We start from the raw sequence: 15,415 nt of genomic DNA, 5'->3' as shown, positions 1-15,415 counted from the left end.
GTTCTAATTTGTGTCTTTAATGTTTATGTGGGAAATGACATCGATACCTGAAAAATGCATGATGGTAAGCATAGCTTAGCTGGTCTATACTTAAGCAGCAAGTGGTATCTGGTCTTCATTGTTAGCTATGGATTGTCTATAACAAACTCCATGGTCAGGCATTAGTCTGATTAAGTGTAGTTGGTGTAAAAGCACCTTGGACTAAAGACTGATGATTGAGTTTGTACTTTTTTCCATTAGACTGAAAGCCGTTTATATTGGACAGTTAGATTACAGATCCTGAGCTGTTAGTCTTATCACTGCTTGGTGGTGAGTTGGGTCCAAGGGGCAGGATAGTGGCTAGGTAGACCTGGAAAAACCTCTGGGTCCTAGACACCAGGTGGGTTCTTCTCTCTTTCCCAGCTCCATGCTCTCCTGAACACTTGACTGAATAGTTTTTCAAAAGGTTTGCAAAGGCTGTAGCTAAGTACAAATCTATCTATCTGTGTTTGGATTCCCTTATAAAAGGAAGAAGGAGCAGTCTTGAAATGGTAGAAGTAGAGTCCTCTGAATGAGGATGAAAGCTTTAGGGTATTCTTTACAGATGTTCCATCCAAGAAATGATACTGACACAGAATACACTATTTCTTATGCTCTTTTCACAGAGGAAATCTGCTTTTGTAGACTACTAGCAACTACTTTGGCATTCCTCCTTAGTAAGCCATTAAGAGCTAGGATACAGGCAGTCCTCCAAGTAACCTTATATGTCCACTTTAAGTAGCCAGTCTTGTCAAGACCATGAGAAGTGGACATCCAACTGTTAGAGTCGTACTGAGGGATTGAACATCCAGAGAGAAGATCAGACCAACAATTTATTTTTTGTTCTACACAACCAGTAACCATTCCTCCAGATTTGTCAACTTTGGAAGATGCCCTTATTAATGCTGTGAGTTCCCCAGATAGTCAGCTTCCAGCACCTACAAAGTCTGACAAATTATACAAAGTCTGTCAGTCTCACAGATTCCTTTTTAGAAATCCTAGGACAGACTTTGAATATTTTCTTGTCAAAATCAGCTTCAAAGTATGTCATGGCTTCCAGACCTATTCCTTTACATAATGATGAGCAGGGGCTTTGATAGATCTGGAAAGGTGTATACTTCAACATTAGCCTTCCAAACAGTTAAATGTCAAGCCCACATGTCTAAGCTTCTTTTAGCATCCTTTGAAAACATGAATTAATTGCTGACCTTCCTATTTCAGAGGCTATGGCATATTTAACCTTTGCACTTTCCTCAGTGTGACAAGTTACAAAACACTATTCTTAAATGCTTCATTATACTAATGACAGTGGTTCCTGAGCTACAGCCACTGATCAGTTACGGGGAGATCTGCTTGGCTGTGCACACAACATCTTCTAAAGGATGTTAAAGCAACAATTTTGAATGCACCTTTAGTTAAAGACGTTTTGTTTTGGTCTTCCCTTGAGTTTCTCAAAAAATTTGATGAGGGGAAAAATGAATAAAAAGTTAGGCAGATTTTACAATACCCTATCCACAAATACAGCAGGAATTTCCTTTCTGTTCCACTCCTCTTTTATGTAGGAAGTGTTTGAAGCAATCTCAATAAAAAAACAGATGAACAGGCTTTAAAAAACAGTGGCTCGACAATTCAAAAAAGAAAGCAGGAGCTTCTCGTGGCCAGTTGCAGTCCAAAAAAGCAGACTATGCCCCTCATCAGTTCCCTTCCCCATCTTATCAACCTTGTAATTCTTAATCTAAATCTCTCTGTTCATCTCCCTCCTTGGCACCAGGTTCCTTCAGACTCCTGATATCCTTGAAAATCTAGAAAGGATAAAGATGACAGTGGGATTTTTTCTTCCTCATCATATTAGTCAAATCTGTGTTTCTTCCTATTCTAAATCAAATGTGGTCTTGGGGGTAATAGGACCTGTTCCAGTAGAACAAATATGTGGAGGATTTTTTTCAAGGATATTTCTGATACCCAAGAAAGAGGGAACCTGGAGATCTGTGTTGGATTTGTAATTTCTAAATCCACACATAAAGTTTCCAAAATTCAGAAGGTTCGCTCTACATTCTGTTACCTCTCATTCCTCCTAAGAGCTTTCCTGTCATCATTGAGTTAAGATTCCTACTATAATATTCAAGTCACATAAACTTCAGACTTTTGAAAGGTTTTCAGTATCTGACTCACATGTTTGTTTTCTGCTTTAGTTTGGGTTGTCAACAGATCAGTGTGTGTTTACAAAGTATCTGGCTCCAGTAGTAGCCTATTGCAGATTACAGGACATACAATTTTTTTTCCCTTATTAGGTGACTGCCTTATTTTTGCAGACTGTTTTTTATGTTGTTAAGCACCTATCCTCTTTATCAAGAATGCTCTTCGCAATCTTGGATTTCAACTAAGTCTAGAAAAATCTTTTCTCAGTTGATAGCATTTCTAGGTTGTCTCCCAGGTACATTACTCTTGATAGCCTTCCTTCCATACAACAAAGTGGCCTTTTACAAAGAAAATTTCCTGATGTTTTCCCTTCAGCTTCATACAACAGCAAAGGACTTTCTCATAATATTAAGATTTATGGCCTCTACATCCAGGTTACATATGAGAAAAATTCAGTGGTTCCTCAAATCTGTCTGGACTCGACATTAGCATCTCTGTCCTTCCAAATTTATGTGCTCAATTTTGTCAAGAGTGAGCTTCACTGTTAGGAGATTCAATTATCCATCAAGCACAGTTTCCAATTTCCTCCATCCCCTATTCAGTCTGCAGCCACAGATGCATCAGCCTTTACGGGTGCTATTTTCAAGTGGGTGGAATTATAAGACATTTGGAACTGTCAGAACAATAAGAAGCACATAAATGTAAAAAAAAAATGATGGCTTTAATAAATGCTTTTAAAACCCTGAACCACTGGGGTTTCCAGGCCCTCTGCCTGACATCATAGACAACACCAGATTTGTGTGGTACACAAACAGGGGAAGCCAGATCTTACTCTCTGTAGATTAGAAATGCTAGCCTAGGAACTTGCCTTACAGCTCAGTCCGTTCCTGCAGACTGCTTAATTTTCCCAAAGCAGAATTTTGTGTTAGACAAGCTGCGCAGGACCAAGAGAACCCCCCACAAATGGAGGTGACATCCAAGGGTCTTCCATATGATTATCCACCTGTGAAAACTCTTCAAGTAGGTCTACTTGGCTCCTTTCACAACAGTTAAGTAAGGACTGCTCCTGGAGTCTTGCACAGAGTGAGCTGCAGAAATCTATCCTTTCTTAATCTTCTAAAATTCACCTTCTGACTTTTCTACATATCTACCCATGGATTCCCCCCTTTCTTATCTCAAGTAAAGCAGATGTTCTTTGTGTTTCACTGTTGCAGTCATTACATTTGGGTAATCTGCTGGCAGGTTGCCCTCAGTCGGCCTGAATTCCAAAGTCTTGGGTCCTGCGTCAGTTGCTGTCTTCTCTTCCATGACGTCAGGTCATCAGGGGTATAAAACATGCAGCCAATGCCATTTTCTTTAGTCTTTCTTGCCGCGCGGTGCCCGAAGCAGAAGCATTTCGCAAGTGCCGGTCAGCTGACTACTGAAATATTCGAGTTCGAGTTTCAGAACCAAAGTCTTCACTAAAGCTAAGAACCCCGTTGGGGAAACTTTTTTCTTGCTTTTTACCGGTCAGAAAAAGTTAATAATTGTATTACTTGTGGGAAGCAAATACCTCATAAGGATTTCCATTTATACTGTATTCCTTGCCTAGGCCCTGATCACAATGTGCCTAGCTGTCAGTTTTGTGCTAGAATTAACCAACGCACTATTAAGCGTCGGTATATTTTTGCATCAAAGTATTTTGGAAACAGATTTAACTACACAGAAATGTCGTCTGATAACATTCCGACTACCGGAGTACATAAGAAACACAAAGAAAAGGACAGAGAAAGGCAGTCAAGATCCAAAACCGACGACAAAGCTTCTCCTAAGCCAGTCACCGGTTTGCCGGTACTCAGTGAGGCGCTTTCGCAGCCCCTGATACCCGCTACCTTCGAGTCCCAGGCTTCTACCGACACCCATGTAGAGTCTAGCATGCCGCAAGATACTCAAGGTATTGGACCTACAGTTGTATCTCCCTCAGATGGGTCTAGAGCCACTGAGCAGGCACGGGCTTCTAAGGGTGTATTCAGACCTCAACATTTATATATCAAACCGAAGACAGCTGCAAGACCAAAGGCAACTTCTAAAACTAAAAAAATGACGCATGAGCCACGTGCACAGGCCTCTATGCCTAAAAAATAGATGATCAAAATGGCTGAAGACCTTATTACCTTGATCAGGGGTACCCATCCCCCTCCAGATAAGAGGCCGAGGCAAGACACTGATTATGAATCTTCAGCTCAGGTTTCTATTTCTTCTGATTCCTCTTCTGATCAGGAATTATCTATACCTCCCTATGAGGATTCTGATGCTGAGGAATCTTATTCCATCTGCATCTCCTCCAGAGGATTATTCATTTGGAGAAACCTTGCATACTTTGAGGGAGCATTTTCACTGGGAGAGTCAAGACTTCTCAGAATCAAAAAAGAGGCTCAGGGATTTCCTTCTTCTCCCTCAGCACAAGCCTTTAGCCATTTCCCATTTTAGACATTGTGGATGATGTGTTTTCTGAGTCAAGCTTGACCCCTGACACCTTACCTCTGCCTCCCAGTAAGCCTAGGGTTGCCAGGTGTCCAGTTTTTGACCGGACTGTCTGGTTTTCTGACTGATTGTCCGGTTACAAATTTTATTCAAAACTGGACACATGAAGTCCGGGTTTTGTGCCACTGACACGGTCTCAAGCATTTCTCCCATGCCATCTTTACTCTCTCTCTCTCCCCCCCCCTTATTGCCTTTAGTCCTGGTGTGCTTTTTGGCTATAATTAGAGCCATTACCTGCGGACTGTCCAGAAATAAGGGACCCTGTCTGGAAAACAGTGACTGCCTTTTCCTGTCTAGAAAAAATAAAATCTTTTCATTTAATTAAAAAAAAAAAAAAAATTTTTTTAAGGGTGTTCTACTTTAAGAACACCCTTTGTGTCTGGTCGCACGCACTGATGCAGAAGAAGCTGAAATTGCTTACACGACGTCTTCATCTTCCGACCGCGCAGTGGAATTTGAATTCCAGTCTCCGGAAGACGTTTGGAGTTTGGACTTCACAGCGGACCACAACAACAATGAATGGTTGGACAAATTCAGAGAGGTAGGGGGGTGTGTGTGTGTGTGTGTTTGTGAGGCTGCCGCTGCTATGAAAAGGAGAGCAACTGAGTCATTCTAGAAGAAAGTGCAATGTTAGTTGTTGTGCACTACTATGGAGTATTCTTTTTGAGAAAAGCATAACAGTACTAGTTGCAGGAGTCCCGGTGTAAAGGCAGATTAATCTATTTAGTCCTATAATAAGCCAACTGCTTGCTCTGTTACCTTTGTATATAGCGTTTTTTTATTTCTGCATATATTTAACTGCATTTTTATTGATGTTTAATGTGGTAAACTGCTGCCCAGTCTCTTAATGTTGCAACTGTTTATATCATGTTTAAAGTAAAGCTTATTCACTGTGCATTTTGCAAATGATATTTGATCTGATTGGTACTATTGCCCAAATGGAATTTATTCTGAACTGCATTTGAATTATTTAGCTACTGTATTGTTTCTTATTTGAATTACATCTGTTTCTGAGTAGCTGTTGTGTTTTATGTTTACCATACTATCCTGCATAATATCTTCAGACTCTGACACACTAACAGGCTTGTAATTCAGCTATCTGCTACCTTCTTTTTTACTAGTCTTTTCTTTTCATTCTTTTACCCTTTTTCTAACCTTTCTCTGTCTACTGCTTTTTATAATGGATATCCTCTCCCTGTATTCTCTAACCTATCACATTCATTTCTATACTGCTCTTACTGTTGTATTAGATAGATTTACAGGAGCAAATCTGAAATGTAATTAACTTAAGAGGAAGTTTTTTATTGCAATTCCTTTAAAATTATATTGCTTAAAGCTGTTGAATGTGGTTAAAATATTTTAGAATGATAAAATAGGGCAAACTTACCTGTTGCCATAGTATCTCACCTGTTAATATTACTATTTTGATATAATGCTCTATAATTGAGGGTCAGCTGTGGTTAATTATTTGTAACATACTGAGATTGGTATAGCAAAGGTATGTAAATTGATGACCCTGCTAGTTTTCTGACCATCCACTAGTTATCCACATTAAGCATATGCTCTGTAGCTTTCTATAAAAGGCATAGGTTCATTTTTCAAGAGCTGCAAGACCAATTGTGTCATTATATATTGTTTTATACTAAACATGTATTTTCAGACCATGCTATACATTTTCAGGTCTGTTTTATTGATGTAAGATATGATTGTTGTTAATACGGTGTAATTTCTTAGAACATTTTAAAATTTTATCATCTTAAACTTGGAAAACAATGTACAGTGCTGTTTCGGTGAATGTGAGATTTAAAGGCAGAGTAGTTTTAATGCTACGTCTCTTTTCATTGTGAGACTGTATTGCTTTGTTTAGCAAATGTGTATCAGTGGTTTGTACTATAAAATTTGAAATAAATGTTTTAAATTAAATCAAAATATCTGTAATCACTGTAGAAGTAAAGAAGAAGACAGTATGCACACTGAAAGTTTTGAACAGTGTTTATGTCAAATGTAGAGAAATCGGCTGAAATCAGGCATCCAGAACAGAAAGAGGGTATTCCCTCTGTTCAGCTGACATCACAGTGATGTCACAAAATAGGAGGGGCATGGTTGGGAGAGGGGTGGGAATGGATGGAGTTATGAGTGATGTGAGGGGCGTGACCTTAGTCCAGTTTTAGCCACAAAGAAACCTGGCAACCCTAAGTAAGCCTGACAGATATTACAGGGCCCCTGACTCACATAAATTTTTTATTTAGAAACCCTGCTGCTAATTCTGAAACTATTTCACATGGTCCAAAGGGAGTTAAGGCCTCAACAGCAAAAAATCCTACCCCCTCTGACAGAGATTCAAGGGCACTAGACAGGTGGGGAAAAAGGTTTATACATCTGCAACCTTGGCAGTTAGGGCCTTAAACTGTCAATTTCATATGCTTAAGTACCAACAACATTTTATGGGATTGCTGAAACAGAAAATAATGTTGATTTCAGAATGTGCAGAAAATAAAGAATTGCAGGAATTATTTCATGCAGCTGAACAAGTTGGAAAGCGTACTTTGCAATGTGGTTTTGATTCCTTACAGGCTCCTGCAGGGCCGCAGTTACTGGATCTGTGATTAGGAGGCATGCCTGGTTAAAGGAACAAAATTTGCCTGATCATGTTAAAGCTAAATTGCTAGATGCACCTTTACAGCATGATTCTCTGTTTGGTACTAAGGCAGAAGAGGTTTTAAAGAACATGGAAGACAAAGCTAAGTCTATGCAAACTGTTAAAGACTTCTTACAAGTGTAGCCACCAAGAGTCAGTAGACACTGGCCTACAAAAAATTGGTCCTTTCCTGTGTCAGACAGAGCTCAAAGGGGCAAATCCAGATGCCCAAAGGGTTCCAGATATCAGGCGCAAGATTCATACAAGTCAAAGCAATGGGGCGCATTTTTTCTCCAAATCAGGGGGAGATAAAGCGCAAACCTACAGAAAACAGTCCCAATGACTTCCCACTGCCTACACAAAGCACTTATCTTTTGACAGCACCTTTAGGGGGAACTTAGCACTTTTTGCTCAAAATTGGCAGTTAATAACCCAGGACAAGTGGGTACTAAACATAGTATCACAGGTATACAGATTCCATTTCCACACTCTGCCAATGGCAAACAGTTGGCCAGATCTGCCCAAAAATCAATGGGCAGAGGCACAGAAACAAGTTACGTCCCTCATGGATATGGGGGCCATTCAGCTAGTACCAGAACAGGAAAAAGGACCAGGTTTTTACTCAAGACTGTTCTTGGTACCCAGAAAGGACAAGGCCTGGCGGCCAATACTGGATTTATCAATTTTGAACACATACCTGGACATTCCAAAATTCAAAATGCTGACTTTGCAGCAGCTTCTGCCCATGCTGGGCAAGAATGCTTGGCTGGTGACATTAGACCTAAAAGAGGCATACCTGCATGTCCCAATAAGACAATCGTGCAGAAGATACCTCAGATTCAAGGCTGGCTTAATGCATTACCAATTCTCTGCACTGCCCTTTGGCTTATCTACTGTGCCCAGGGTCTTTACAAAGTGCCTGGCACCAGTAATTGCATTTTGCAGACAAAGAAGTATACAAATATATCCTTACCTGGACGACTGTCTCATTCAAACAGAGAACAAGGACACTCTTCTTCGACACCTGGCATTTGTGAAAAGGCTTCTAACATGCCTAGGGTACACAATAAACGAAAAGAAATCACAACTGGTATCCTCTCAAAAGATAACATTCCTGGGTGCAAGCTTGAATACAACTGCCCAGATGGCTTACCTTATGCCAGACAAACAAAGGCAACTGATTACTTACTTCAAACTGATGGCAACAAAAACCCAGTCTTCTGCAAGACAAATTCTGTAGGCTCTGGGCTTCATGGCATCCTGCATCCTACTAATTCCATATGCAAGACTGCATATGAGGAAACTTCAATGGTACCTAAAAGGTTTATGGAGTCAGCATTCACATAATCTGGAAACAATGATTCCTCTCATTCCCTGCCTGCAACAGGAGTTTCTATGGTGGGCAAAGGCCTGTCACCAAAACATGGGATGGCCATTCACTCTACCCCCTGCCAGCCAAACCGCCAAACCTTAACAACAGATACATCAGATTATGCCGTGGGGGGGGGGGTACATGGCAGGAAAATGCATTCAGGGCATATGGGAACCAAAACAAATGCATCTACATATCAACCAGAAAGAGATGCTAGCTGTTCAAAATGCCCTAACAGCCTTCAAGGACTTATTTCATCCAGGACAACTACTGATAAAGACAGACAACACCACAGTCATGGTATATAAACAAGCAAGGGGGCACACACTCATACCCCCTTTGCAGATTAGCCATGGCACTGTGGAACACAGCTTTGACCTACCAAGTACATCTTCAAGCTCAATTCCTGCCAGGAAAACAAAACACTCTGGCAGACGATTTAAGCAGAAACCTTATGGATCCTCATGAATGGAAACTAAATCCACAAGTCTTCAGCATGATAACAGAGAAATGGGGGAGCCCAGACATAGATCTATTTGCCTCTCCTCAAAATTATCAATTGAAAAGATTCTGCACAAGGACTTATCACAGACAAGCATGGAAAGTGGACACCTTGTCCTTCAGTTGGAAAAACCTATCAGTTTACGCCTTTCCTCCTCTGCCTCTTCTACCAAAGGTCCTCCTAAAAGTCAGACAAGAGAAGCCAAAGATGATATTAATTGCCCCGGACTGGCCCCACCAATACTGGTACCCAATCCTAAGGAACTTGTCTCAATACCCAGCTTGGACCTTGCCTCAAAGACCACAACTACTGTCCCAGCAAAACAATCAGATCCTGCACAATCAACTTCAGACTCTAAACCTGGCAGCATGGTTAATCATGTAATCATACAAACAGCACCTCTCAGTAAAGCTGTGATGGATGTCATTTTGGCAGCCAGAAGGCCTAGTACTAGAAAATCTTATGCTGACAAGTGGAAGAGATTCTGTGCTTGGAATCAAGCACAAGGAACTGATGCAGCAGAACCACATATTCCTCAGATATTACAATACTTAACTGACATGCTTGACAAAGGCCTATCTTTCTCATCAATCAAAATCCATGCCTCTGCCATTTCGGCTCATTACAACACAGAGCCACCAATCTTTTCTCATCCTTTACTAAAGCAGTATCTTAGAGGAGCCAAAAATTTAAGCCCCCCTAGAAGATCACTATTACCTGCATGGGACCTCAATTATGTGTTGGAAAAGCTCACCCTGCCTCCATTTGAACCAGCTGCTACCACTGATATAAAGTTCTTATCATGGAAGACAACTCTGCTACTACCAATTACTTCAGCAAGAAGAGTTTCAGAGCTACAGGCCCTCATGGCTGTAGAGCCTTTTATCATATTTTACCCGGACAGGGTATCTCTGAGGACAAATCCTACTTTTATGCCTAAGGTGGTTCCCAGTGTGGCTCTTAACCAAACAATTAATCTGCCAACTTTTTATCCAAATCCGCAGAACAAAGGGGAGAGAATTCTGCATTTCTTGGACGTATACAGACAGCTAAGATTCTACTTGAGCAGGGCTAAAGCTATAAGAAAAACTGAGCAATTACTAGTGTCATATGCTGCAGGATCAGAAGAAAAGGCTATTTCAAAGCAGACAAGTGGATAAGCCACTGCATCCGTTTCTGCTACTTACACCATGTTAAACCTGTGCCCAAGGGCATTAGGGCTCATTCCACCAGAGCTGCAGCTACTTCAGCAGCCTTTTTCAGAGGAGTACCATCCAAAGACATTCTAGAGGCTGCTACTTGGAGTTCTGTTCACACCTTTACAAAGCATTACCATTTGCCTCTCTACTGTAAGTCCAGGGCAGGCTTTGCCACTGCAGTGCTGCAGGGCCTTGTAGCTGCACCTAATGCTGTTTAGCTCCAGCCTCCCAACCATAGCTTTGGGATTCTACCCAAATGTAATGCCTCAACAGTGAAACACAAAGAACGTAATACAGTTGTGTACACTTACCATAAATGTAGATGTTCGAGTGTATTCACTGTTGCAGTCCAGGATACCCTCCCGCCATCCCTCTGTCATTCTGAAGTTTATCTTTCCTTCACTATCTTCCACAGCCTATGTGGTGTATTTGCTTGTAGATGAAGGTAAAGTTTATATTGATGCATGTATTTATTTATATATATATATATATATATATATATATATATATATATATATATGTATACATATGAAATATTGCTACCTTTTTGGGGGCACCTGACATCGGGGGCAAGAAAAACTACAGAAAATGGTGTCAGCTGCATGTTTTATACCCCTGACGACCTGACGTCATGGAAGAGAAGACCACAACCAACGCAGGACCTAAGAGGTTGGAATTCAGGCCAACTGAAGGCAACCTGCCAGCAGATTACCCAAATGTAATGACTGCAACAGTGAATACACTCAGACATCTACATTCATGGTAAGTGTGCACAACTGTACTTTCTTCAAAAGGAGTACAGCACATTTGCCCAACTAGAAAACAGGCAACCCCTCCTTGGGATCTTAACAGACAACATGCACTTTTTTTTTCCTTTCAGCCAGCTCAAAAGGCTTGTTTAAAGTTCATGGCATTGAAGACAGTTTTGCTAACTGCTCTGACCTCAGCGAGAAGCATATCAGAGTTGCAGGTTCATATAGTGATTCCCCACAGGAACAAAAAGAGGCTTTGATTTACTGGACCTAGATGCACCTAAACTTCTGGCTATTGTTCTGTTTTAAGGGCTCTTAAGCATGCCTTCTCTAGGTTCATAAATTAGTACTAAGCTAACTGCCCTTGTGGGCCATTTTAAGCCTAGCCAATTACCCCATGTGAGAATCAAACCCTGCACCTTGTTGTTTGTAAGGTAAACACCTTAACCATTATGCCAACCTCTGTAGCATCCAAAGAACAAAGCATCCATTTCCCTCCTAAGAAACTAGGTAGGTCTTGGGATCCATGAATCCCATGAATATATTTTCTAGAGAGGATGATGAGAATAAGTCCACATTGTTTCCTACCTCCAGTACCCACCCAAATGGCAAGGGAAGCAGAGTTGGTAGAGTGATTTGGGATGCAGTTTAACCCATCTGTTATTCAAACCTACAGGGATGTTAATTGTCAGACACATATGACTATGTTTCAAATTGCATTCCTGGACCAAATGAGAGAGAAGCCTGGGAAGGTATCTGATATGGACTTGCGGGCAGAATTGATTTAGCAGACCCAAACTACCGGTAAGATGGTAAAATGTTAAGTGAGGTTCTGATGCTATAGATTTAGCATATAGGGTGTCAGCTATGAGTTCTTTTATCAGAAGGCATGCCTGACTGAAGCTACAACCCCTTCCAGAGTATCAAACTGCAACTTTCTGACTTCCCTCTAGAGAAGGAGCTTTTCTTTAGAAACATTTAGGTAAAGATTTTGGAAAAACAAAAGAAAGGGGTAAATTATGCAGTGTGTTAAGCAGATGTTTCCCTTCTCTATGCTGAGGTATGATAGAAACTGAGCCTTTAAGCTGGTCCCTTACCATCACAAGAAGGGTAAAGGCAAGCCAGCAAAGGGAAAAAAGGGACCACTACAAGAAAGTATCTGGAAACACCCAGGGAGCAATGTGGAGTTTCTCTCTTACCCCACCAGCTTTTGAACTTCCTTATGGAAGTGTCTGTCTGGTAGAACCACTGACTTCAGAAATGGTATAAGAAGGTGGACTATTTGTGAACTTGTTCCATTTTAATTTTTGTGAACGTCTTCACCTGAACTGTGCCTGCATGTGGTCTAATGGGATCAGTGTACTACCACTATAAACAAATGGATAAGACAGTAGAATAGTGACATTCCACTGGGTAAAAAAGTGAGGCTCTCTCCATCTGCTAGTCATGTGTAGTTTAATAAGTGTGCAAGCAGTGGCAGTTCTCAACAACAGAGACTCAAGCTCTAATACTGTACTGTCCAAGATGTATCTAAAAAGGAAGCATCTGTGGACGTTATTCCACAAAAACTGGACATATCATACTCCCCCCAAACAGTGTGGGCATCTTAAGAGGTTCATGAAACAAGTAATCTTTTTAATTTAGTCACTCATACCTTTATAGAACCAGCAATTCACAGTACTTAATTGTTTTTAACTTATTGTAAAACAGAGTGAGTGGAGTTATTTTTACATACATAGTCCACAAAACAGTGTAACTTAAGGTTGAATTACACTTACAATATTTATATCAACCAAATATTCTGCGGATTCAGAAAAAATCCTTTGTGAAAGAGGAAATTGCAGCAGCCAAAAGTTGCATTTTAACCAATCTCAAAAAATGTTAAGAAACAAGTTTAGCCATAATGAGGAAAACCGCATTATCACCTAATTTGCATGTCTCTGAGTAGAGTGTAATTTCCTCCAATGCTAACAGTACTTTTCAGCAGTAATTACTAATAGTGGCCCATGCATTTTGTTGGCACAAGGATTTCCTCATTCATTCTGTCTCTCACACATACACATTTGTGCGCATGCACACACAGTAAACAGGACCCCCTATCACACACTCAGATTCTTACTCGCACACAGTCATTGAGACCACTCATACCCTGGAAGTCACTCATATACTCCCCCACTACTACATCTCTGCTTCACTGTACCTAGCCTTACCTGTAATGTGGTCTCCCCATTAACTATAATGGGAAAATGCAGCATTTTGGCTATGTTAATTAACATGGCCAGCTGTACAAATTTATGCAGCCAAACAATTATCTGAATTCTCTCTGTTGCTTAATTTTTGCAGGTTTTTCTGGAGAAGAGCACATGGTTAATTCAAATTAGCCCCTTTCCTGTGATACCTTGTTATTATTAAGCACAGTAGTGGTGATGGCCCACTACAATGATTCTACTGAGTGTGCAGAATTACTGTGGTAGACCTGTCTTTGAATTGCTAGGGGGTGCCTGTGAGTGGTTGTCTACAAATGTTGGGGTTTCCAGGTCATGTTAGCCTTTACTGAATCCCAGGATATATTCTCCATTACTTCTGTTTGTAACAAGAGGCTGGTGTCCCCCTTACAAAAACAGAATTAACAGAAAATAGAGTTTAAATTTTACAGAGAATTGCTCTTGCTTCAGAACGCACATACCCAATCAGTGTCAGGCAAGCAGTGCAACAATCCCATTCAGCATTTTAGCTGGGGGAACAGGTATTGTAAAGTAATGCTTTAACTGGTGCATAATCCAACAAAAGGTATTTCCCTTTTGAATATAGCTTGTAAAGCCGTAGAGATCTCTCTGAAAAATTCTGAATGCGTAAGCTTAGAAAGTTTTGTTATTTTTGCTATGTATAGTAAAAATGCGCAAGATAAAGACAGACAAGTTAATATTTTTCTTTTTTGAGACAGTTTGAGAACAAGTGTTCTGTACATCTCACAGTACTGACATTGCTGTTGTACTGTTTTAAGTGCTTTGCTTGTTATTTTTTAAGGTTCCTATTTTGGAAAGCTCATCTTGAAGCCTTGAAGTAAGATATTCCATAACCAATCTGCATGTAAATAAAGCATTGTTCGGTGGGTGAAGATGACACACAACTTTGTAAAAGCAAGGAGGAGGTTTGTGAAAAGGCATTGATGTCTTATTTGTGATGAATTTAGACAGCCAGTGCTAATCCCAGCCTGACTGGGGAGGCAGCCATTTGAGGTGTGACCTCTCTGACTGCAAACCATGAGTGTAGGCTGGTAAATTGGCAAAGAAACTTGCAGGTGAGTACCTCATTGTAACATCTGCATCAGCAGCCCTGAAGATATTAGAGGAATTGCTGAACTCCTAAATGCCTATGCATTCTACAGCAAATGTTGTCGATGGGTTTATTTTGCCTTTTACACGTCTTTCAGAATACCCTTGAAATGATATACAGTACAGCCACGAAACCTAATCTGCTAGTGGCTTTTTCTCTCAGTTACCTTCTTCCAAACTTCTGTTAAGTGATGACAGGGATAGAGTGACAAGAGACACCTGAAACCCTTCTATTTATACATATAGCAGTCTACGTCTGTGATAACATGTCTCTGGTGCTTCAGTGATACATGCTTGCACAATACTTTGTAGTTAACATTGCTTAGAAAGTATTTGAAACCAATGATGCAGTTATCACAGCTGAAACCGAATAACTGTTTCACTGGTAGAAGAGAGGCAGATGTTCTAGGCTAGTAATCAAGCTACTTACTGAGAGGGTAGCACACTGTCTGTTACCGTATGGGTAGATGGCATCATCCCAGTGCTTTGGGGAAGAACAGCTATGGCAATGCTTGTAGCGATGTAGCAGAGTTAGAAATTTATTTTCACTAAATAAATGTCAGTCATTTGAGGTTCAGACTTCATATCCTTCAGAAAATGCATGCCAATGCAAGACCTATTGTTTTAGCAACTTTTTACGTTTATTAGAGCAGTACTTAAAATTTGTTTTGATTTTGGTCCTTTGACCCCACCTCCATTATTTTTGTTTTTGTCCAGATTTCTTGTCCTAAGAGGTTGAGAGGTAAGAAAATACTTCCTCCATGGGACCTGACAATGTACCTGGTCGCTTAATTAATAGAGTTGAACATGCCCTTGCAGATGCACACAAACTGTTTAACCTAAGTTTAGATCCTCCCTGATGAGTTCTGCAGTGCAGTCTGACACCTGTCCATAATGCTAATCTTGCATATCAGCCATACAAGCCTCATCTGCAAAG

At 40.5% G+C, this 15,415-nt stretch overlaps 1 protein-coding gene across 1 annotated transcript in view; it reads left to right on the top strand.

The window, feature by feature from the left end:
• Window positions 1-15,415, top strand: part of CTNNAL1 (catenin alpha like 1) — a 1,837,423-nt gene that overhangs the window by 585,043 nt on the left and 1,236,965 nt on the right. The gene's annotated exons all lie outside the window — the stretch shown is intronic.

Source organism: Protopterus annectens, chromosome 3.part0 (assembly GCF_019279795.1).
Source record: "Protopterus annectens isolate FY-2018-M chromosome 3.part0, PAN1.0, whole genome shotgun sequence".
In the NCBI taxonomy this organism is placed as follows: domain Eukaryota; kingdom Metazoa; phylum Chordata; order Ceratodontiformes; family Protopteridae; genus Protopterus; species Protopterus annectens.
Note: the sequence above shows the minus strand (reverse complement) of the source record. Positions and strands in the feature narration are given on the sequence as shown.